General features: G+C 44.0%; 1 protein-coding gene across 1 annotated transcript in view; it reads right to left on the bottom strand.

Annotated features, from left to right (window-relative positions):
• Nucleotides 1-2,670, bottom strand: part of LOC134577704 (IgGFc-binding protein-like) — a 49,540-nt gene extending 46,870 nt beyond the window's left edge. The window contains exon 1 of the mRNA XM_063436566.1: nucleotides 2,568-2,670. The gene's annotated coding sequence lies outside the window, so the exon portion shown is untranslated. The remainder of the gene's footprint in view (nucleotides 1-2,567) is intronic.
• Nucleotides 2,671-25,717: the final 23,047 nt, after the last annotated feature.

The raw sequence follows: 25,717 nt of genomic DNA, 5'->3' as shown, positions 1-25,717 counted from the left end.
AATTAGAATTTCTCGAGAATTTTGGGTCAGTGTAATCTTAGCCACAGGCTATGTATGTTAACACCGGTTTTAATATTGCTACTTGGAAAAGAAACTCCTGATTAGCCAGATTCCTCACGCGCCTTCTAACATGACTTCTTTGTCATCTCAGGTTAATACACTCAGACTGCGGCTGTCAGCATCCACTTAATTCAGACAGGTATCCGAACAAACAGGGATATAGCTAGCCTAGAAACCAAGGGGGTGTGCTTTGTTTGTAGGTAGGTAGAGAGACAGACAGACAGACAGAAAGACAGAGAGATGATAGATGTTATAATAAATATCAATGGGTATCCTTTAAGTGATTGTATTAACAGCTATGTTGAAGGCACATCTCATGAAACCAGCTGCAAACGGGCCGTTGGGGTATTGGGGTGTTTGGGGTATGTCCAGGCCCATTAATGCAGGGACAACTTGTGCTTTCTGACCTTCATTTAGGGAACTGAAAAACATACTAAGTAAAGTAAATCAGAAATCTAGACAGAGGTCACTTGAGTGGCAGAGAGATGGGGGTCTCATGGGATCATAAACTAGATGGGGCCACACAAAAGGGAGACAGAGAGGTGTGAGTACATTACACCGCATGTAACGCTCATTATGTGCTACCTGTCTTTTCCACTAAGGAAATATTAAATATTTTATCTTCTAAATTCTATTTTTCTAATCCCAGCAAATAATAATTAGGAATAAATGTTTGCAATTTACTGAAATGATTATTTAGCAGCCGTGTTACCTAATGAAATGAGCTATGTGTATCCGTGGCTTTTAATTCAATTATTAATTAATTCAGGGACAGATCACATTTTTGCAAACTACGGTATGTACGTGATAAAAATACTATAAAAAAAAAACACACATAATAAATGAGCTAACTTTTAAAGAAACCGTGCAAAATCTTCATTTATCAGAAAGAAAAATAGAGAAGGTGACAGCGGTACGTTAAAAATAAAGGTCTTTTTCCTGTCTTTCTAGCGTCAGCATTGCTTGTTGGATGGAGGGCACAATGGCTTCCGTTTAATTTGTCTGAATCAGAATCAGAAATGATTCCATTCTGTTAGAAAAAAAAATCAAATGATTCGGAATGTTCTGAAAAGGTAAATCTACAAAAAAATCCCACAGTCTTTAATGGCGACTTCTGTAGATAAATCTTTTGAAAGGTTTTTTTTCCTAACAGAATGTGAATGTGTCGTAGCAGCACAAGGGACGTGTCATTGGCTAAAGAGCATATTCAAGAAGGGAAAGTAATCTGTTTATGTCCTATTTGATAAATGTATGCGTTATTAATATAACACATTCATTAAAAATTGTGATTTCGAAGAAATCCCTTAAATAAAAGCATACAATACAAAAATTAAGAAATAAATAATTACGTAAATAAATGTATATGTACAAATAATGAACAGATACTTGGAATGCAGCCCAATAAATCTATTATTTTAATGGAGAAAAAAAAAAGCATTTACCGGGTTATTTAAATAAGGAATTCAATGTGAATTTAAAGAGAATTTAAAATTTAAGCTCAAAATAGCCAGACTGCAAAAAGTCTCCAAATCAGCAATACTTTGAGTTTGACTGAAATGTTTTAGAATGTGGAATTCTTTTTAAAATCTTATTTTAGTAAATAACCTGAGAGCTTTTTAGGCCTCGATTTAATATTTTTTAATACACTTTTTAAATGATTTAAACATTTTGAAAAATATGTAAAAATTTTCTAAATATTTGTATTTTATTTACATAATAAACATTTTTTTTTATCATTTAAAGATACGTTTAAAAGTATATGCAAAAATATGGAATCATTTGCAATCATTTGAAAAGTTTTTGCAATACAAATTAATTGAGGTCATAATTTATTATGAAAAGGGTATTTATTATTTATGAATTATTTTGACACAACAGTTTTTCTAGACACTAAGTAGCCCCAGCATGTTCAATATTTTTACAATAAATGTACAATATAAAGCACTCTAGCACTTCGAAACATGACCTAATATCTAATAAGTAGATGTATAAATGTTCAATAATATAAAAGTTATACTTTCAGAACTGTATATTTCTTAAATATTACAACAAAAATGTTTTATTCCGGTGCATGTATAAATTCCTTTTTGTCGGTGAACTCTCAATTTTATTCATATTTTACAGAAATCTGTAAACAGGACAAACGATCTCAAACTGACATAAACCACCCGTTATCTAACTAGGAAAACATTGTGCAATGGACTCACTAAACATTAAATTGGTTTAAAAAACGGAAAACTGATAGTTTAAGTTAAACCAGTCAAGCTGTAGCTATAACATAGTCTACCAAACAAGCATTTTTAAATGAGTTATTTTTCAAATGAATACAACTTAAGGTCAGGTATATAAAACCATGTGGGGCTGCATTTGATTAGTCTGCTCACCCCAATGCAATGCCTAGTGGGTACACACAAGATGATGCTTGAAGTATGTCGTGTTAACAAGCCTTGGGACAGACTGTTTGGAGATTAAGAATGCAAAGTTAAGCAGATTTAAAGCACACTGACCTGTTTTTGTCCCTTCCGTGGAAGCAATGCCCGTCTCTCTCCAGTAGTGACAATTTATACCTGGTATATCTGCTGGAGGAACCTGTATCACAGGTCGGCCAACAAAACAAGGAAAGAAACCACATTTTTGCTGGTCCCTTTCATGAAACCTACTAACATTGGCTGTAAATTCCGTCTCTAGGGCAAGTGTTTTAATTTAACAAAAGGTGTTAAAAAACCCAACTCAATTACACAAAAACAATGTAATCCGGGTAAGTGTGAGGTTTAATCTTATTATAATACAAAAAGGACCATGTTCTGTAAGTAAACTGTAACCACTTATTTGGGGATTTGTGTTTCTAGGTATCATAGGTAAGAAGGTGGAATAACACTTGGTTATCTGATTAATCTTTATCCCTGCTAACTCGACTTAGGGTGGAAAATCCCAGGATAATCCATCGTTATCTGTGTCTGTCTGTGCTGAAAACAGAGCGTCTCTGTCACCATACCATGGGGTGATGTTTCAAAGTAAAACCAGCGCTATTCTAGCAAAGTGATAAATGTCGCGAGAAATTCTGTTGGCTTCCATGGTGATTACTCTTTATTTTGCACTTTGCACCAGAAGAGCAACTATTGTTGCCTTGATAAGTCTTAGGATGAATGTAATGAATTATATCCTAATGTTAGATGTTACGTAAAGCTGTTGCAAACATCAGCTGAGGAGTAGCTGTGCTAGTGAAAGCTGTTCCTTCTAACAGCTGAACGAACAGCCCTATTTACAGGTGTAGTTGAGAAAGGTTGTGGTGGTAGGTGACACTATTATAAGGAGAGTAGATAGGGTAATCTGTTGCTCTGATCGTTTCATCCGGACAGTTTGCTGTCTCCCAGGTGCTCGGGTCAGGCATGTTGCTGACAGAGTGGATTGATTATTGGGAGGGGCTGTCATGGTCCATATTGGTACCAATGACAAAGTCAGAGTAATGTGAAAGGTCTTAAAGAATGAGCTCAGAGAATTCAAATGAAGAAACGGACCCCCAAGTTAATATTCTCAGAAATATCATCTGTGCCGCGCCCTACAGCAGAAGGGCAGCAGAAGATTAGGGAGGTTAATGCGTACATAAAGTAGGGTTTGGGGTTTTTAGAGCACTGGGCTGATTTATAGCCATGATGGATTGCACCTAAATGGATGAGGATCTGCAGTGCTGGGGGACAGGAGGGTTAGAAGGTTGGAGGAGATTTTGAACTACTGGTGGGGAGGACATCAAAATATACAAACTGGAGACAGAATGGACATGGGCTTTAGCTCAGTACAAGAACAGTGGAGGTATGTAATAGTAATAAAAATGTACATAAAGTACAAGTGACTCATGATAATATTAAATGTATGTTTACGAATGCAAGGAACCTATATAACTAAATGGGGGAACCAGAGGAAGTAGCATACACTAAGCAATATGACATAATGGTCATAACTGAAACCTGGTGGGATGAGACACATGACTGGGCAGTTAACTTAAATGGTTACACACTATTTAGGAAGGATAGGAAAAACAAGAAGGGTTGTGGGGTATGTTTGTATGTCAACCATGATCAAGGCCAATTTAAATAAGATAAGAGCAGCTTTACAATATTTTGACTGACAAACCTTTTGGTGAATAAAACCCTGAGGATGGAATATCTTCAAACAAATATTAAAAATGTACATTTCTCAGAATGTAAATGGCTTAGTGGAAAAGTAAACCAAGAGATTAAAAAAAATAAAAATGCATTTAAAGCATTTAAATTTGAAACATTAGAGGCATCCTATAAAAGATATAAGGAAGCCAACAATGTGTGCAAATAGGCAACTAGAGTGGCTAACCTAGAAAATTAGTGATTAAAAAAGGAAAATGTAGGAACACTGAAAACAGAGATTGGTGTGTTAATTGATGAAGATAAGGAAAAGGAAGATATTTTAAATAACAATTTTTCCAATATATATTATGGAGGATAATTTGACAACAGATATGCATATGATTGCTGCAAAAAAATATAAACAAAGCTCCAAGGCATGATAGTATTCACCCACAAGTACTTAAGGAACTAAGTGTGGAAACAAGTGAACCTCCATATTTAATCTTTCATGTTTTTTTTTTTTTTCAGACATTGCACCGGAGGATTGGAGACAGGCAGATGTGATTCCTATATTCAAAAAGGGCTCAAATTCCTTGCCTGGAAATTATAGACATGTGACCTTAACTTCTGTGGCTGGGAAAATATTTGAAAGGTTATTAAGGGATAATATTCAGGAATTCATCTGGAAGAACACTGTTATTAGCATCAATCAGCATGATTATATGAAACCAAGGCGTTTGATACGGTTCCTCAAAATGGGTTAGTGTTCAAACTAAAAGAAATTGGTCTAGATGAAAATTCTTCTTCTTGGGTAGAACATTGGTTTAAAGATAGAACATAGAGACTCTTGGGATGAAAATATAATTGTGGCGAAAGCCACTTCGCTACTGGGGTTTGGAGGGGACTACTTGCCAGCCTTCTACCCTGTGACTATGGCCCCTTTAATTTATTATGGTAGAGAGACCCTATTTGTGCCTATTGGGACTTGGAACAATGGTCTTCGAACAGTCAAAGTAAGTCGAAGTGGGTCAAAGTAAGTCGAAGTAGTCGAAGTGGACGCCATTCGACATTTGAACACCTGGCAGCGGCCATCTTAAGCCGCGAGTACCATGAATGGTGTTTGGTCGGAAAGTTCATGGAATTCAAATCGGATATGCGATGGCACGAACACTGCTGAACAGTTACCTTCCATGGTACTTCGGCTATTCGAACAGCGTTTGGTGAATCGAAGTACACAAACAAGGGACACACATTGACTATGTTCATTTACCATTACATTCAGTAATTCTGACAGTATTTTGACGATTTGAAATAGACCGGCCTTATTCTCTGGAACTGTTTTGGGCATGAAACCATGCATGCGGTCGGTCAAAAAGAGACTTCCGGGAATTTCCTGAACCCTTGCTCTGATCTGGGTGATTTTTGGATATGTTGTTCACCCAGATTAGGGATTTGACTTTTATGGGGATATGTTGTGTTTTGTAAAAATGTGTGTTTTTCTACCTGGAGGTAATTGAGTTACATACACTACTTCATTCAATTATCTTACAGGCAGAGGGGAGGGATTGTATATGTGTTATGGGAGTGTCGTACAGTTAATTACTGTTCTTATTGGTTTATTCCCTTTGTGTCCCTGTGCCCAACAAGGTCCACCTGGGTGTCACCCTTGTTGGGAAACTGGCATAAAAGGCCAGTGTGCCTCCATTAAAATTAAGTTCCTGTTTGACCCTCAACACGTAGCCTTGTCTCTTGATTGGAAGGGAACTGCTATATTCACACTGGGGATTGCTATACTCCCCTGGGTTCTAATCACTAGCTCTTGTATGCTTGTAAGAGCTGTTCCTGCTACACTCTCTGGAGAAGAAGAGGTCTTTCCCCCATGTCAGAGGTTGTCAGAGGTTGGTCCAGGGTGGGAGGAAGACGGCGAGATTCCAGCTAAGCTACGGCGGTTGTGGAGACTCCGGTGCTTGTGGTGTCTTGTGCGGTGCTTATGGTCCTCAGCATCAGCTAGGAAGTATCCGTTGGCAGAGGTACCCAGTTGGGGTGCCAGGTGATCCGTTACAATAATTCTAGTCCAAACTTGTGTCTTAATAGCGCTCAGATGCCACGAAAACAGCTAAATCGTCACAGGGGAAAGTTTTGACCGACCGCACACATGGCGTCAGCCCAAATTAGTTCCAGGAGAAAAGTGGTCACTTTAGGAAGTTCCAAAATGAACAAAATACTGAACAGTTCCCCTGGCTCATAGGTAGCGAGTGTTTGTCTCGTTCGTGTGTATCTTTCCACCGAACAGCACACTCCTGGCTTTCCAGAAACAGAAGCAGATGGCGATACAAAATCACAGAGGTTTGCAAGTTAGAGTATCCATCTTAGAGTTCCAGACATTTGACGACCAAGTACCACTGCCTGCATTCGAGAGACAAGATGACCTCCGTTTTTCAAAGCACGTGTCTTTCAGTTATACGAACGGCGGCCGCCCAGAGAGAGCACTTAATTTTGTGGTTACTTTGATGATAACGAGAAAGGGGGTGGTCTGCATTCGGTAGATAGAACTACCTAATCCAAGGGATAGATCTGCCGAATCCAAGGGAAAGTAACTGGGGCATAGAACAGTTTTCAGGGCAGTTCGTCACAAATGTCATTGTTTTATGATTTATTCCTATTAACTGATTATTCTTATATCCCAGAAAAATTGTAATGATTGATTTGAACAACAATGATGATATTATTAAATTAAAATGTTGTGTCATCACGTTGCTGTTTGTCACTCAGAGCGCCATCACGTCACTGTTTGTAACACTGAGTGTCACGTGTCACTGTTTGTCTCTCTAACACAGCACTGAGTACACTGACATACATGATACTGCAAAGATATTAACTACAACAATGTAACCAACACTTTGGGTGTAGTGGGACATACAGTTAGGGTTGGATGGTGGTTGGTGCTCAGAGAAGAGGCTTAAGGGGAACTTCAAATTCAGGGAACCTATCTATAAACAAGTACCGTACTTGTTTTTCCTGGCTGCGAATTGCGGGTGTTACAGTCCATGACACTTTGAGGGCATGTACCCCAACCCAAGCTCTATTATGTAATCACTTTAAACCTGAACAACACCATACCCTGTGTCTCCCTAACTAGGTACCCATCACCTAACCAAAAGAAGACAAGAAACAATGAAAATTGAAAAACAATCTTGTAAAACGAATCAATTTAAAACTAAATATTAATATTATGTTTTTGCTGATAGCCATGAGGAAAAAAAGAAAAAAAAAGTATAAAAAAGGCTACCAGCCCAAAAATTAAAGCAGAAAATGCAAAAATTCTAAGAGTCCATGTGGTACAGAGGAGGGTGTTATGAGAGTATATAAGGGGTGTTATAAACAAGCTGCTGTTTTTCGGCAGCTGTAACAAAATCAAAGCAAAAAACAAGATACAGTGTAACAATTTATAACACACCATGCATATACAATCTCTATTAATAATAGTGTAACTGTACCAAGGCACAGAGGGCTTGTCTACTAAATACTGAAAATTAAAGGGACACTATAGTCACCTGAACAACTTTAGCTTAATAAAGCAGTTATGGTGTATAGAACATGCCCCTGCAGCCTCACTGCTCAATCCTCTGCCAATTAGGAGTTAAATCCCTTTGTTTATGAACCCTAGTCACACCTCCCAGCATGTGACTTGCACAGCCTTCCATAAACACTTCCTGTAAAGAGAGCCCTATTTAGGCTTTCTTTATTGCAAGTTCTGTTTAATTAAGATTTTCTTATCCCCTGCTATGTTAATAGCTTGCTAGACCCTGCAAGAGCCTCCTGTATGTGATTAAAGTTCAATTTAGAGATTGAGATACAATTATTTAAGGTAAATTACATCTGTTTGAAAGTGAAACCAGTTTTTTTTTCATGCAGGCTCTGTCAATCAGAGCCAGGGGAGGTGTGGCTAGGGCTGCATAAACAGAAACAAAGTGATTTAACTCCTAAATGACAGTGAATTGAGCAGTGAAATTGCAGGGGAATGATCTATACACTAAAACTGCTTTATTTAGCTAAAGTAATTTAGGTGACGATAGTGTTCCTTTAACAACCAGAATTGGGATTATTGCCAAGTTAGTAAAGTGTAGGAATGGTAAAAAGAAAAAAAAATCCTAACAGTGCCTCTGAGGGCACACCTTCTACACTCCACCCAACAGAGTAGCTATCAGCCAGATATGGTTGCCATAAAGAGGTATTAACTCAATTAATCTTTATGAGGAGATGGTGATTGGCACAGCATGGCATTTTTCTGTGCAATAGCCTCCCAATTCTTTCCTATGGGAAAGCACTGGATTGGCTGAAATCATCAAGATTGATGATCTTTTCCATGGAGGCAAGGCCAGCCGCGGCCAGCTGGGCCAAGCAACTCACCTTTCCTATGTGCATTGCGGTAGGCCTGTCAACTAAACACCCAAACCAGTACTGTGGTGTCAGGAATACCGGTTTGAATACCAGACACTATTGTGTGTTGTTAAACATTAGACAATGTAGAGTCACAGAATTTAGATAAAGAGTTAGGGCTGCCAAATGTGCACCATAATTTAGCTTTATTATCACCACTAATATGTGCAACACATGTTGGCACAGAATTCGTATATGTTGTCAAGGTGAGTATACTCCAACACGCAAACCAAGTGCAAGAAGTGCTAGGAAAACTTATAACCATTTCTTAGAGTGGCCGGGTTTAGTGTAAAATGTAACGGATATGGACTGACAGCAACTGATAGAATAGTCAGAGTCAGACCGAATGGTTACAGAAAACAACCAAACTATACAGCAAGCCAGAGTCCACAAGAAGGATCAGGATAATCAAAGGACAAAGCAAAGTCAAAACCAGAGAAAACAACACTACAACTGGCAATAAGAAAACCCTGTCGTGACCTTAAATAGCCACAGAAATAACACTATCGGCCAGCGCCAATCATGACACCAAATGTTTTATTTTGTAACTCCATCCACAGTGTGAGATCAGGGTGACGTGCATGCTGTTGATATAACATTGTTTTCTGTTGTAAATTATGAGATATTGCATTTCTCATCTAATTATCCCACTGAATTTCACATGAAGACATTATGGAAGGTGTTCTTTGTAATAATGTGGCCTGAGAACCTGCTTAATCTGTAAATCATAGGTCTGGTTTGCTGCATTATATTTATACGGGATTTTCAGGAAAGACTGCAACCCAGACAACTGAATTTACTTTCTAATTAACATTTGACACACCCTTATAGTCGTGATGTCTTTCAATGATGTAATGCCTATGGCATCACCTCAACTTCACATTCACACAACCTGCTGCGGCTGAAATATCTAATCAGAAAGAAAAGATGGAGTAAGTGCGTCTCCAGGCATTTTATTGGAGGATGAATTTAAACATCCAAATGTTGGTCAAACAGATTATTCACTGTTACAATGTTGCAGCCAGCAAAGTATAGATCATGGGTAGTCAACCTGGTCCCTACTGCCTAGTTTGGGATTGCAGGTGGTGGTGAAGGGTTCTGCAGAAAATGCCCGGTGGGCCTTGATAGATGTGGACCAATGCCGGCAGGGGAGATCTTTTATTCCCCGTTTTTAGCCCATGCAGAGCCAGCCTTGCTGTAAGCCCTTTCGGGCTGGTGAAGAGATCAACGTTCTCCCTCACTTGACCTAGGTGTTCCTCTGATGAGCAGGCTGGTCAGAGTGTTGCCATGCGTTACCTTGGCATTGCTCCGATACAATGCTGTGCTTGAAGGAGGACAGAAGAGTCAGTCTGTAGCCAGAGGATCTGCAGGCTAAAGTGAACATCCCACCACTGAACCACCAGGGCTTGCAGCATTATGTCCCTCCTCCCGGGTAAAAGGTAAAAAGAAGGGACAGGGTGACATTAAGTGTGATGCAAGCAACTTCGCCACTGGTTTTGGAGGGGCCTGTTTGCCAGCCTCCTACCTTTGGACTATGGGCCTTGTGATAACCCATGTTCAAAAGTACTGTTTCTGCCCCTTAGACTTTTAACTGGAATAGAATCAAACACGTGGTGGCAGCCATCTTAAATTGTCCAGCGGTGTTTTGTCGTAGAGTGTATGGAACTGTTTTGGGCATGGGACCATGTGCACAGTGGGGCAAAAATAAGACTTCCATGAAATTCTTGAACCCCTGAACCGATATGGGTGATTTTTGGATGTGTTGTTCACCCAGTACCTAGGTACTTTTGGGGTTTTGTAAAAATGTATGTTTTATTGCTTAGAGTTAATTGAGTTAGTCCATTGTCTTCGTTAATTATATCACAGGCAGATGGGAGGGATTGTGTACACTGTATGGGAGTTACTGTATGTAAAACTATGTTTTTATTGGCTTGTTGTTCCTGTGTCTCTGTGCCCCACAAGGTCCACCTTGTGGGAAAACTGTATAAAAGACCAAGCTGTTCAATAAACCCTCAAATCTACTGAGTTCCTGTTTGACCCTTAACACGTAGTCTTGTCTCCTGATTGGAGGGGAACTGCTATAATAACACTGGGGATTGATATACTTTGTATACTCCCCTGGGTTCTTATCACTTAGCTCTTTTAAGAGCTGTTCCTGTTATGCTCTCCTGGAGTAGGAGAGGTCTCTCCCACACAGTCCTGGATGTCAGAGGTTCATACAGAGTGGAAGGAAGACGGCGAGACTCCAGTTAAGCTACAGCGGTTGTGGAGTCTGCAGTGTTGTGGTGTTCGGTGCAGGGCTTATGGTCCTCGGCGTCAGCTAGGAAGCATCTGTCAACGGAGGTGCCCAGTCGGGGTGCCAGGTGACCCATTACATTAAGATTTTCACATCCACTTACACACAGCATAGACCCTATGCACCTTTCACACACAAACACACACTACACCCGTCACACACACTACATCCCTCACACACACACACACACTGGCCCTTCACACACACTACATTCCTCTCACTGCCCATTCACAAACAAGTACACACACAAAACGCACCCTCACACACAATACACATCTCACACTGCCCCCTCACACACAGACTGCCCCCTCACACACACTGCCCCCACGCACACAGACTGCTCCCCTCACACACACTACAACCCTTACATACACTGTCCCCTCACACACACACTGCCCCCTCACACATTGCAGCCCTGACTAACGCCGCACCCCTCACACGGCCCCATCACACACAACCCCCTCATACACACTGCACCTTCACACACACACACACACACACACACACACATCACCTCTAACACATACATTGCACACAAACACACACAAACAGTGCACCCCTCACAGACACACTTCCCCCTCACACACACACAGCGGCCTTCACAAACACACTGCCCCCTCACATATGCACACACTCTCCCTCCTCACACACAGCACCATTCACACACACAAACACAAAGCAACCTTCACACACTACAACCCTTGCACACATACTGCACCCCCCACACACACAGCACCACTCACACACACACTGCCCCCTCACACACACAGCACCCTTCACACACAGCACCCTTCACACACACACAGCACCCCTCTCACACACCCAGCAACCCTCACACACATACAGCACCCCCCACACACACAGCAACCTTCTCACACACACACGCACACACACACACATGCACACACAGCACCCCTCTCACACACACACTGCCCCCACACACACTGCAGCTTTGCACACCCCTCTCACACACACAAACTACACCCTCACACACACTGCACCCTTCACCCACTCTGCACCCCTCACACTGCCCCCTCACAAACACTCCGCCCCTCACACACTGCACCCTTCATACACAGCCCCTTCACACACACACTGCACCCTTCATACACACACACACTGCACCCTTCATACACAGCCCCTTCACACACACACTGCACCCTTCATACACACACACACTGCACCCTTCACCCACTCTGCACCCCTCACACTGCCCCCTCACAAACACTCCGCCCCTCACACACTGCACCCTTCATACACAGCCCCTTCACACACACACTGCACCCTTCATACACACACACACACCATCTTTAACATATAAACTGCACCTCACAACACACACACACACACACACACACACACACAGTGCACCCCTCACAGACACACTGCCCCCTCACACATACACTGCCCCCTCACACACACTGCAGATTTTACACACATACACTACACCCTTCACACACATCACCTCACAGACACACAAAGAAAAAAAGTAGAATAGAAAATAGAAAAAAAGGGGAAAAAATAGATCAATTTAAGTACATATTTTTAAACCCTCCTTTATAAACATGTAAATAAAATGCACTTGTGCTATAAAATTAGTTACTGTGGCATTGATGGGCCGTAAGATAATACCATCAACAAAGATACAAAAGTGGGTGGTAGGTATTAAAAGGTTGATACCCCTGGTATAGATAAAGGGCCATATTCGAGTGTTTAACACCCGTATATTGGACAAACTACATGAAAGAGGCAGATAACCGAGAGATAACACAGTGTTTGTTCTTCTCATTTTCTAAGCTCTAAGATGGATTATGGCTTTCTTTTCACATGGGACATCCTATCAAAGCAGCGAAGACTAATTGTTAACTCACGAATTAACTATTCAACTACAATGAAATAATATTTTGTTTTAGAATTGAAATCTTTATTTTTAGTCAATGTTTAATTTATTATTCTTTATGTTTACTGCTTTTTTTTTCTTTTACATAAACTTAAAGGACCACTATAGAGTATGTTTTCCTGGCACTACAGTGCCCTGAGGGTGTCCCCACCCTCAGGGTCCCCCTCCCGCCGGGCCCTAGAGGGTAGAAGGGCTCTTTCTCCAGCGCCGGGCGGGGGACTCTCCTCCTCCTCTCCTCGTTCTCAGCTGAATGCGCATGTATGGCAGGAGCCGCGCGCGCATTCAGCCAGTCCATAGGAAAGCATTCACAATGCTTTCCTATGGACGCTGGCGTCTTCTCACTGTTAAAATCACAGTGAGAAGCGTGGAAGCGACTCTAGCGGCTGTCAATGAGACAACCACTAGAGACTGGATTAACCCTATTAACTGTTATGTTTATAGAAAAAAGGGTTAAACCTAGCTAGACCAGACACCCAGACCTCTTCATTGAGCTGAAGTGGTCTGGGTGCCTATAATGGTCCTTTAACAAATAGAAAGAACATAAATGCTCCTTTTGTGTCTCAGAAAACTCATCCCTCCGACAGTGTGTTTTGGGGGGGGGGGGGGGGGGGGGCAGGGGGGGGAATAAAGAATTTTGCACTTTTTTATACACTGAAAAGAATACATTTTTAAATAAAATATAATCAGGAAGATAAAGAGACAGAATGAGTAAACAAGCATTATCAATATTAAATAAGTGCAGATAGTGAAAGCTACAGAAAACATTTTTTTTTTTTAGAGATAACCTCCAATACATTTTAGCTGATTTATTAACCATACATACATGATCACGTCATTTATTGAGCAAAAAGGTACATTTCCTCCAGCTGAGCACACGGGGATCGCATATCATAATTGGTGGCGGGGGAGGGGGGGGATGGGGGGTTTATTGTGTTTGAAATAAATAACATCACCAGTAACACAGAATATTATATTTTGTTCAGAAAACACATTGTTTTTTTAATTAGTTGTTTAGAAATACAGAATGAAAAAAAACCTGAAAATGTCACTTTTATTGGTACAGTGATACCTGGGTCTTATGATCCAGATAATGGGCGACTAAACTGCTTAAAATCATAGTGGCTAAAATGACTGAATTCCTGTGAAATATATATATATTTGATTTTTCTAATGATGGGCTGAGTGTGAATTAATTATTTTCTGACTCATTCAGCCAATTTCTTTGTGTCCTCTGCATTTCCTCGAGATTACCCGGACTGTGCACCGAAATCACTCCACTCAACTCAAACCCAATGTACGAGGCATCATGTGTTACTAGAAGCAATCTGGCCCTAAAACTAATCACGTCTATAGCTATTCTATGTATAGAAAGTGCTGCTTGAAATATCTGAAAAGCCATACATTTTTCTAATGATGGGCTGGGTGTGATTTGATTCTTTCTTGGCTCATTCGGTCAATTTCTTTGCAAGTTTAATAAGGTCAAGCCCTCAATTCACACTAAACCCATTATTTGTACATTTTATCTATTTTTATGACTAATATCCAGACTTTTCTATTAAGGTAGAGCAGGTTATAACTCAGCACTCAGCAGCCCGGATCACTTTCTCAAACCCCCATCTATCAGACAACGCTGCCGTAGCCCTGAGCCATCTGTCCTAAACAGAGAATGTGTTATATTGACCGCACAGATCCACTCTTAACCTACTAGGCCATTAGGCCAAGGGTGTGTGCAAGCGGTTTGGCAGGTGTTCCCAGGTGCATTCATTGTCAGGTTATTTTGTCGTCTATAGTCCAATTTAGGTCGCTATGTCACTAAAGTATGTCTGAGTGACAGTCAATTAAATTTATTTTTTACAGTTTAGATTCCATAATACAGGAACCTGGTGTACATGTGAAATAGATGCAGAATGTGAATATGTCCTATTAACTAGTTACGAAGAGCTAGGACTCCACTGCATGCAATAATTGTAACATGTGATTCTAATGTGGAACAGGCTTAAGCAATAGAATAATTCTACTGACTAGATACTATTCACATTGGGAATAACCCTAAGCTACAGTTTACATTTCCACTTGGACTTCTAAGTGCTGTTCTTTAGACGTATGTGTTTCCACGTTAGGATTTGTTTGTTTATGTTTTGTGCTGATTACCTTGTCTTCTAATTAAAATGTATTTTGAGTACCACTTAAACAACTGTAGGCGATTCAAGAAGCTGGGGAGTCAGGCAAGACCTAGACAGAACACGGACATGTGAGAGTAAGGGGAGTGTACAGAAGGAAATAGTAAGGTGGTCTTAAGAATGGTTGGTGGAGGAGGTTTAGGGCTGAAGGGTGTGACAGTATAAATAGGAGGGAATTTTGTAGCCATCTTAATTATCAGTTAGAAACAGTTTGGTAGTTGCGTTGGTATCTGCTTGTCTTGCTTGTACCTGCTTGCCAAGTGCTGTTTTCAGCCAGGGCCTAAGTATGGACGTCAATGCTGTCCTTTATGCTCTTACAAGATGGGGGTCTGTACCTGCAGGCTCAGCTGGCTTGTCTGAAGGCCTCCGTTGTGATTGCCGCCACCCCTCATGGTAGTTGCAGGGTTTCCCGGCAGAGAGTTCAGCTCCCGGAATGTTTTAGCCCTCCTGGGGAGGTTGAGGTCTCACAAGCCCTGGTTCCCCTCCATGTGGACTCCTGTAGATACAACGCCCGTCCCACCCCACCGCTGCCCATGCTAAGTTCCAGTCTCCTTCACCGGCCCCTAGAAGTAGGAGCCGCAGTCCTGCTTTGAGGACTGGCCGGTCTGCGATTGCCTTGGTGGATGCGGCGCCTGTGCAGGCTGGATCTTCTTCCCAGGCCGCCGGCCCAGGCGGGTGGAGTGGTGGACAGGCCTCCAGGTGGGTGGGTGGGCTGCAGGGTTCTTCCCAGGGGGCAGAGACTTCCCCTCCTGGTGTGGGGGAGGCTGACTGGGTGTCATGGGAGTTAGCGGTCCCCTTCCATTTACCGTAGTGGCTCTGCTAGCCCCCTTCCTTCCCTGGGTGCTTCTTCTGGGCCTACAGGGTGACCCCTTCCTTCCCCATCCGTCCCCCTGGGGTAGCCTCACATTCTTGGTCCGGGTGGGAGGAGTATGGACTTACCTGTTTTAACTTCCCAGGTGGCTCCAGACCGAGCTATGTTCTGGGCATCCTTGGATTCTGTTCCAGATTCCTTCCTGCTGGTTGCTGCAGCTACGGCCCAGCCTTTGGTTGTCGTGGCTCCGTTGCTCCAGTCGACTCCTGCGCCGTCCGGTGAGTCTGGTTCTGTGGTTGGGGACAGTCAGGTGGGGGTTGGGGGTGGTGCTGGCATTGCGTTGCAGCCTAATTGGGATCTCTGGTTAGTTGTGTGCGGGGGTTCATTGATCAGTGGGAGCGTAGCTCTGGGGTTGTGTCTCCGCACCCCCCAGGATGCGCAGGTTTGCCCAGGGTGTGTCACGTCCCTGTTTCTACTTCTGGGGGAGCGGGGTGTCGGTCTCGGATGGATTGTCTATCGCCCCAGGTCCAGTGGTGTCCCCTTCTCCCTCCACCAAGTCGGAATTGGAGGTGGCCCAGGCTGCCCATGGTGTGGCACACATGTGCTGGTCGGGCTCCCACGGTTTACATTTGTGCCAGGAAGCCCAGGAGAAGATTTGGAAAGGGGGGTTTGTTGAAATGTTCTCCCTGCTACCTTTGGAGGACTTGCCTCCACCTGATAAGGAGTTGAAAGACTCTGACAAGGATAAAGAGAAGTTTTGCTTTCGGAAGATTCCCAAGACATTTGGAAATTGGCTGCGGTCGTTTTCAATCATGGCCAGCGTTATTGGGGAGAAGGCCCCCGGAGAAGTGCTTGGCACTGTTTTATTATCAGGACATTGTGTGGAATGCGTGTCGGGTGTATGGGTGGTTGAGTTGGTATCGGTACGACGAACAGTTCCATCAGAGGCTAGCGGTCCACCCATCCATGGGAGGGATCAGATGGATATCGGGTTGTGGCTGGCGATTATGACTCACCTGGCCTCGCACCAAGGGAGTATGTTGTCCTTTCTTGAGAAGGGGGGGCGGCGCGGTGGGTTCGGGACCACCCTGAGGTGGTGAAGGAAACGCTCAACAAGGAATTGGGGTGAACGTTGGGTCTGTTTTAGGCTTTGACGACTCCTAACCTTTGGGTTTCTCCTTTGGGCATTGTTCATAAGAAATAGCCGGGTAAGTTCCAATTGATTCATCATCTGTCATACCCGTTTGGGGGGATCAGTGAATGATGACATTGCAGCGGAGTTGTGCAGGGTCTCTTACAAGTCTTGATGCGGCTGTTCGGATGGGCTGGGTGTTTACTCATTGTTTGGCGGCGGTGAGCTCTAGTGTGGAGCGCGCTCATCATTATGTGCGGTTCACTCATCCCCTGAGCGAAGATTTGGAGGTCTGGTTTGTCTTCCTGGAAGGTTTTACCTGGCATACCTATTAGCAAGTTCCTGAGGTGTCCATTTCAGAGCTCCATCTATTTACATATGTGGCTGGTGCGGTGGGTTTTGTGGCCATCTTTGGTGCCCACTGGTGCGCAGATAACTGTCCAGAGTCGTGGCATGCCGCAGGTTTGACAAAAAACTTTGCGTTTTTGGCACTTTTCCCTATTGTGGTTGCGTTGGAGCTCTGGGAGCACCTCTTACGGGACTGGGGGGTGGTCTTCCACTGTGACAATATCAGCATGGTGTTGGCTATTAACAATGTATCTGCATCTTCCCCTCCGGTGGTCCGGCTGCTTCGGCGCCTGGTCCCGCCCTGCTTGATTTTAAATGTATACAGTCAGGCTGTCCAGGCCCCGGATGTTGATAATGTTACAGAAGATGCGATTACTCATTTACAGTGGCAGGAGTTCAGGGCGGCGGCGCCAGGGGGCAGACGAGGTGGGCTTCCTGTGCCCGTTGGATCACTGGGGCCTTGGGCTGACCAAATGATGTCATGGATTCGGGGTTCGGTCTTGGATTCAACATGGCTGCAATATGGTAAGGCATGAGGGGAGTGAGTGAATTTCGAGAGACAGCTTGGTGGTTTCCAGTCTTATGTGGAGCATCTGCCAGCCTTGTTATAACTTTTGGGGTTTTGGGAAGCATCTGTTATCTGGGATAAGTTTTTGGTTCAAACTCACTAGGGCTCTGGATCTTATGAAGGATGTTTTAGTTTCATTGGCGATGAGGGGTTGGTGAAGGGGGGCCGAAGGTTTCAGATTCACAGAGGACAGTTTCGGGTGCTCTGATGGTGGGCCAGTTTCGGGGTTTTGAGAAGTTTGTTCTTTTGATTTTGAGGTGGCAGTGTTTGGTTTAGCATTTGCGTTCACCTTTTTCAGGGCCATGCGCGTGCAGGAGCTTGTTAGCCCCAACAAGAAGGTCATATTGTTGGGAGATGTGTTTAGTGAGGATGGGTCTGTACGTTTCTTGCTGTGTAAGTCCAAGACAGATGTTCTTGTCCGGGGTACTTGGGTCTCGTTGCAGCAGATAATTGGTTCAGTGGTTTTTAAGGTCGAATGTTTTCGGCCGTTCTGTAGGGTTCGCCCTGTGTCCGTTGGCCCTTTGCTGGTTCACCGTGATTACAGTTTTTCTCTCCCATTTCCAGTTTATCCTGGTTTTCCGCATGGTGCTGGAGGCCATGGGGATACCTAGTTCTGAGTTTGGAGGGCACTCCTTCCGGATGGCGTCTGCCACTGAGGCGTCACGCCTGGGGTTTTCTGACAAGGCTTTCCGGCGGATTGGGAGGTGGGAATCTAAGAGGTTCCGTTCTTATGTTTGTCCAGCCAGACTGATTCCATTTCCTGTTTTTGTCTTTGTAGGTGCCGGAAGGCTAGTCTGGTTGATCGGCCAATCACATGTTTCTTAGGCACAGCTGCATGCAAAAGTTCATCCCGGGGGACTGCAACTGGGTCTATTGCTGGTGTTGGCAGACGTCTGCTTGTTCGATTACCGAGGCATGCGCTGAGCTCACCTGCTGCCTGAAATGGAATTATTGACCCGCTTACTTGGGTTCCTGATGTCCTCATCTGGGGTGTAACGATGGGCAAAATGATCCAGAAGGATTTGGCACAGGTATGGCTTATGTTCCCGAAACTTTGTATTGTGTGGTCGGAGGTGTTGTCCTGGAACTATAGGCAGGGTGCACGGGACCTAAGGGCGCTTAAGTGGAGTAAGATCAAGCTCAACAAGAGGGTGTATAAATTTGTCAAAGCGATGGAGTGGACACACGGTGTGTCACCGCATCTTTGAGCAAAACACTGCTATGTATTTCAGGAGTGACGGGGTCCACCTTACGGAGGTAGGCCTGGAGTTATTTAACCTGGCGTTACAGGATGTTTTGGAGGTGGCCATGGCTTTGGTGTTGGGGCAGCCCAGCTGGTTTAGGGGGTAAACCAGTGAGATTTGTGCCGGTAAAGGCTTTTGCCAACCGGGTGTCACGATTCGAGGAACCTAACACGCTAACAGGTCACAGATAGTAAAGGGTGCAGTACCGGTCCTTAGAATGGCTGGGCTAAGCACACTAAGAATAGTCAGGAGACAAGCCAAGTAATGAGAGCCAGAAAACAGGAGAACGAGAAACAAGCCGAGGTCAAAGGAATGGAGAAAGCAGGAGAATCGGAATAACAAGCCAAATATACGGTAACCAGAGAGACACACGAGCAAAAAGCAATACAGGAATCAAAGACCACAACAGGGCACTGAGAGACAGGAAAGGTAAGATTTTAAATCCTGTGCTTAATTCTGATTGGATAACTTCCAATCAGAATTAACAATCACACGTGGGGGATATCTATACCTCCCACTGTGATTACTGCACTGTAACTTTAACGCCGGGTCATGTGAGTGACCCCGGCGTTCAGATAATTGTGCCAGCTCCCAGGAGGACGACGCGAGAGGCGTGTCAAGAAGAGAGGACGCCGCTCGCTGACAGGTGAGGGGAGAGGGGACCGCGGCGACGGACCGAGGGTGAGTGCTGCGAGAGGATTGCAGCCTCCCCTCACAGCCGCCCGCGGGACCATGACACCGGGGGTTTGACCAGCGGTCCATGGAAAGATGTATGGTCGGGGCTGATCCCGTTGCCCAAGTGATTGTGTTTGGTTGGCAAGGTGGTACTCGGTGACGTTTGCTTATTTACTAAGTAAGTTATATATTACGTTAATAACAGAATTTTTTTAATGACAAGCTTTCGGGAGATCCTCCCTTTCTCAAGTCTGAAGCATTTGGGAATTATTATAGACAACAAATTAGGCAGCAATATTAAATGTCAATCTGCAATTGCTAAGGCCAGTAAGGTTTAGACATGTAGAAATAGGGGCATAAATTCTCGGGATGAAAATATAATTTTGTCTCTTTATAAATCGTTGGTAAGACCATACCTTGAATATGCTGAGCAATTTTGGGCACCTGTTCTAAAGAAAGATATCATGGCACTAGAAAAAGTGCAGAGACGAGCTACAAAATTGATAAAAGGAATGGAGCATTTTAGTTACGAAGAAAGGTTAAAAAATTAAAATCTCTTTAGTTTGGAAAAAATGCCGACTCATTGGGGATATGATAACATTATACAAAAAAATACAGGGCCAGTACAAACCTTTATCTGGAAATCTATTCAAAAGCAGGGCTATAAATAGGACACAAGGTCACACATTTAGGCTGGAAGAAAGGAGATTTCATCTAAGGCAAAGAAAAGCTTTTTACAGTAAGAGCAATAAAGATATTGAATTCTCTGCCTGAAGAGGTGGTTTTATCATCCATACAGATGTTTAAACTGCAATTGGATAAATACTTGAAAAAATCTAACATACAAAAATATAATTTCTAATTAGTGGGGTAATAGCTGCTTGATCCAAGGAGACATCTGACTGCTATTTTGGGGTCAAGAAGGATTTTTTTCCTAGTTTGTTGCAAAATTGGAAGCGCTTCAGACTAGATTTTTTGCCTTCTTTTGGATCAACAGCAAAAACATATGTGACGAAGGCTGAACTTGATGGACGCAAGTCTCTTTTCAGCTATGTAACTATGTAATTTCTGAGCAAGACGACATATAGAATTCAAAGCTGATTTGTGACACAGGGGTTGAAGCCACATGAGTGCAGATAAGACACAGGTTTGATCGAAAATAGACAACATTTTTGCAGAGGGTCCTAAATATCTTTCGGAAGATCAGAGTGAGGGAGGAGATGGGGGGAAATAAATATAAGCAGACAGTGCAGAAGATGGTACACTTTATACATACACACACACACACACATCGAGTGTCTGGAACTCTGAGACGGACACTCGACAGCAGAAACACCGGTAAAACTATGTAAACGCCTGCTTCTGTTCGTGGCAAGCCAGGAGAGTACTGATCAGTGGGTTTGTTCGAATGGATCTCACGAACAAACGCTAACAATTAGCCTTTTCATTCGTTTTTCTAACTCCCGAACTTAACCGACCGCTACCTTTGAAACTGTGGAACTATTTTGGGCAGACGCCTCAAGAGCGCTTGGTCAGATCTTCAGCCCGGTGGCTATTCGGCTGTGTTCGAGGGATCTAAGTGCTTTTTGGATATATTGGGCGCTCAGATCCAGGCTATCCGGGGATGTATAGATTATGGGGGTTCATTTATGTGAATTATGTGTTTTGTGTGTTTTAAAGCATTTTGGGTTTTTTGTAAGACTAGATGATTTCTGTGCCTGGAGATAATTGAGTTTAATAAAGTACTTAACTCACTTATCTCCCAGGTACAGAGGAGGAATTATCCGGTTTAATGTGGGAGTGTCCTGGACCTGATAGCCAATGTCATTGTGTGATTGTTTGTACTGCAGTCTTCTCTAAGGTTCAATGGAGTGCCCCTTGCATGGGGACTTGCATATAAGGCCAGTTGTGGCTACCATTAAACAGATTCGGTTTACCCCTTCATGAAGCCTTGGCTCATGTTTGGGGGATTGGGAGCTATATTCACTATAATCACTTCTATGCTTGGATTTTGGGAGATTCTTCACGGATATACTCAGCCGGACTATAGGGAATCCATTACACATACATGCACATGGACTCATACACAAATATAAATACACAGTCACATATATAAGCATACATGCATAAGAGTATGGGAAAGCATTGGTCTACACACAGTACTTATATATTGATAGAATAAACATATTGGAATGCATTTTAAAGTGTTAATACGTAATGACAGAACAGTAAGATAATGTGGGGGAATGTTCATGTAAAGTGTTGGTAGTGGGACAGAAAATGCACCAAATGCCACCTAGGATGCTACATTGGGGAAACCACCCAGCAATTAAACGGCAGAATGAATATGCACAGACACTCCATTAAACACCACAAAGAAAGATCGCACTGCACTCCTGTGGGACACCACTTTACCCAGCCTGGCCACTCAACGAAGGACCTAAAAATCAAAGTACTGAAAGGGGTTTTTAAAAATACCCAAAAAAGAAAAAGTTTTGAAACCAGAATAATCAAATTGGTTAACAGCAAGAATAGAGGACTAAATATTGATTTGGGTTTCCTGTCCCACTACCAACACTTTACATGAACACCCCCCACATTATCTTACTGTTCTGTCATATTTATCAACACTTTAAAATGCATTCCAGTATGTTTATGTGACGAAAGCAACTTCGCCACTGGGTTTTGGAGGGGACTACTTGCCAGCCTTTTACCCTGTGACTATGGCCCCTGCAATAGAACTTGTTAATATACATCAAACAGGCTCTGTAATTGGGACTATATGGTCCGTTTACCGAACAACCACATGAACAGAGACCACCCTGGAGCTTGTTAACACCTATTCATAACTTGGAACGTTTCTCACCACAGTCTTCTAATTGTTCGTCTGGGTGGCCGTGATTCCTATGAACAACCACGAGGTGGTTGCAATCTTGTTTGCATGAACGCAGGCAGCAGTGTTTGGGCATGAATCTCATGGAACTAAAATCAGATACAGAAACTCTCGAACACCACTGAACTTCCATCATCGCCTCGTTCATTTCTATTCAGCTTAGAAGGGCACTGTTCGTTGAGATCATTCATCTAGATGAAGGGAATAAGCTCCAGGGTAAGACTATTGACTCAGTTCGGTAGTTTGTTTGTTTGCAAACTACCGAACTAGACCGGCCGCAAGCCCTGATTCTCTTGCTCTGTTTTGGTCATGAAACCCTTCGTGTGGTTGGTCAAAAAGAGACTTTCAGGAATTTCCTATACCCCTGCTCTGATCTGGGTGATTTTTGGAAATGTTTTTCACCCAGATCAAGAAAGACGGCGAGATTCCAGTTAAGCTACGGCGGTTGTGGAGTCTGCGGTGCTTGAGGTGTCCGGTGCGGAGCTTATGGTTCTTAATGTCAGCTAGGAAGCATCTGTTGGTGGAGGTGCCCAGTCGGGGTGCCAGGTGATCCGTCACATTGGTGGCAGTGGTGGGATGGCTCCCTAGTGAGAGGAACAGCAACCTGGAGACACTGGAATCGTTACGGAGTGATATGGAGGGATAGAGCCAGCCACCGTGCAGCGCCCCTATCTACAGCGACATGGAGCCAGCTAGTCCCTGGACAACGCTCGAAGTGGAGGAGTGTGATTGGAGGTTACAGAGCCTCTTGGCCCCATTGGATAGGCTGGTATGAGAGGCAACCAGGTTGGACTGCAAAGAGTACGTCAGAAAAGAGATGTGGGAAAAAACCCTGGAGGTGTGCTGCAAGGAGCAGTGACTACAGGCCCGAGTGGCCATGCGGATGCCTATGCTGGGAGAACGGCCCAGGTGGGAGTTGGTGAAGCAGCTTTACTCACTGGCATGGATGGAACTGTGGCTCGACGACGCGTACCAGGCGCTATGGTGGTACGCGACTCAGCGTCATCCCTGAGCGAATCAGCTCATCAGGGCTGAGGGTGAGGATTACAATGGCCCTGTTATGGGGGCCTTTGCCAAACCAGAGTTCGGGAGTAGTGCAGAGTCATACATAACTACAGAGAAGCCATGTTGGATCTCCCTATGGCTGCCGACCTAGGGCCCGACCTGATTGATTTGTCCGTCAGGGAATGGGATCTGGAGCAGGAGTACCAGTAACTGCTCAGCTCCAGTCAGTCCCAAAATACCCTGAAGGTTCCGCAGGAGAACAGAGTGGCAGAGCCAGACATAGAGCCCTTCAGCTGGGAAGACCCCCAGATGGCAGGTGGAAATGGGACCAAGGTCTCTCCACCGGCCTTACAGGGATACTGGGCAGCCGGCCCAGATCCCCAGCTACAGCTGGAGTTTCAGGGAGAGGAGACAACTGGTCTCTCTCCCTAGCGGCAGTGTAAATTGCAGGGAAAGGAGGCAGCCGGCCTCTCTCCCCAGTGGCAGAGTGAGTTTCAGGGAGAGGAGACAACCGGTCTCGCTCCCCAGTGGCAGTGTATCCTACAGGGGGTGGTGACAATCTCCCTCCCAGCAGCATAACGAGCCACCAAGAGTGTGGGCAGTCGGTCCTCCTCCCCAGCTACAGGTGGACAGCAACCCTGACCCCAACTGTGCAGATGCAGACTGCGGTCTCTGTACTGGATCTACAGAGATGCTGGAAGGGCTGTGCCGTCACCAACTAACTCGCATGGATACCAGGAGGAGGCAAGCTATGTCTCCCCTCCACAGTCAATTTCCAGCCGGCCTCTGGGGTTAGTGGATGGGAGTACCATACCCACTGACCTTCTTCCAGAAGAAGAGCTGGCATCAGGGCAGAGTGCTGCTCGCCTCTGCTCTCCCCTTTCCTTTTGCCCAGGGCCTGACGACCTGAGTAAAAGACACCAAAAGTGTCCACAGGGATATGACAGGTGTTTAGTCGCCATATGGGCAGGGGAGGGATACATGAACCTAAAACCAACCCACCCAATAAGACACCGGCACTCATGGGTATGGGTCAAAAATGTCAACAGCTTTAATGATAATAAAATAATAACAACTTATGATTTACAATTATATAAAGGTCATTACCTGCCACACCTCCAACATTACTTCAAGGCAATGACCCACAACATAATGCATTTCCCAATATATAACAACCATATAATATAAAATGTAACGTGCCAAAATTGATCAATTTCACCTGGTAGGGATATACCCAGATACCCCTACATCACTGAGGTTCTGAGCCACCAACGGACTCTAAAACCTACCAAAACCTGTATGAACAGTGTACCCTTTTAACCAATCAACTAACTCCCCTTACTCATATATTAACTAAGGCCCGTTTTTCCTTAATGTTCCTTACCCCACCACAAGCTCAGACCTTGAAACCTTAAGCAGTTTGAGCTCCGCCATCCCGCAGACAAAACACCATGGCCAGGCCTTCCTGTAATCCTAAATTAAACAGGTCCCACCCCACATCAGGAGAAAAATAGCCTACTAACACACTTTCCAGCTTCCTGTGCCGGACCACCACTCCCCCCACCTTCCTGACAAAGCTAGCCATCAAATCCGGCCAGATTGTGAACTGATCCATGTAAACCAGGACACGGCTGGCTAGATTAGAAACCGATTCATGGAAACCAAGACACAGCTGGACAGATTGTGAAATGATCCATGGAAACCTGGACATGGCTGGCTAGATTGGGGACTGATCCATGGAAACAAGGACACGGCTGGCTAGAATATGAACTGATCCATGGAAACAAGGACACGGCTGGCAAGATTGTGAGCCGATCCATGGAAACCAGGACACGGCTGTACAGATTGTGAACTGATCAATGGAAAACAGGACACAGCTGGCAAGATTGGGAACTGATAAATGGAAACCAGGTCACGGCTGCCTAGATTGGGAACCAATCCATGGAAACCAAGACACAGCTGGCCAGATTGTAAAACTATTCATGGAAACCAGGACACGGCTGGCTAGATTGGGAACCGATCCATTGAGAACCGATCCACGTATAAAGAGGATAGTGAACCCAAT

Source organism: Pelobates fuscus, chromosome 11 (assembly GCF_036172605.1).
Source record: "Pelobates fuscus isolate aPelFus1 chromosome 11, aPelFus1.pri, whole genome shotgun sequence".
NCBI classification, from domain to species: Eukaryota; Metazoa; Chordata; class Amphibia; order Anura; family Pelobatidae; genus Pelobates; species Pelobates fuscus.
This window is presented reverse-complemented; position numbering and strand designations above follow the sequence as displayed.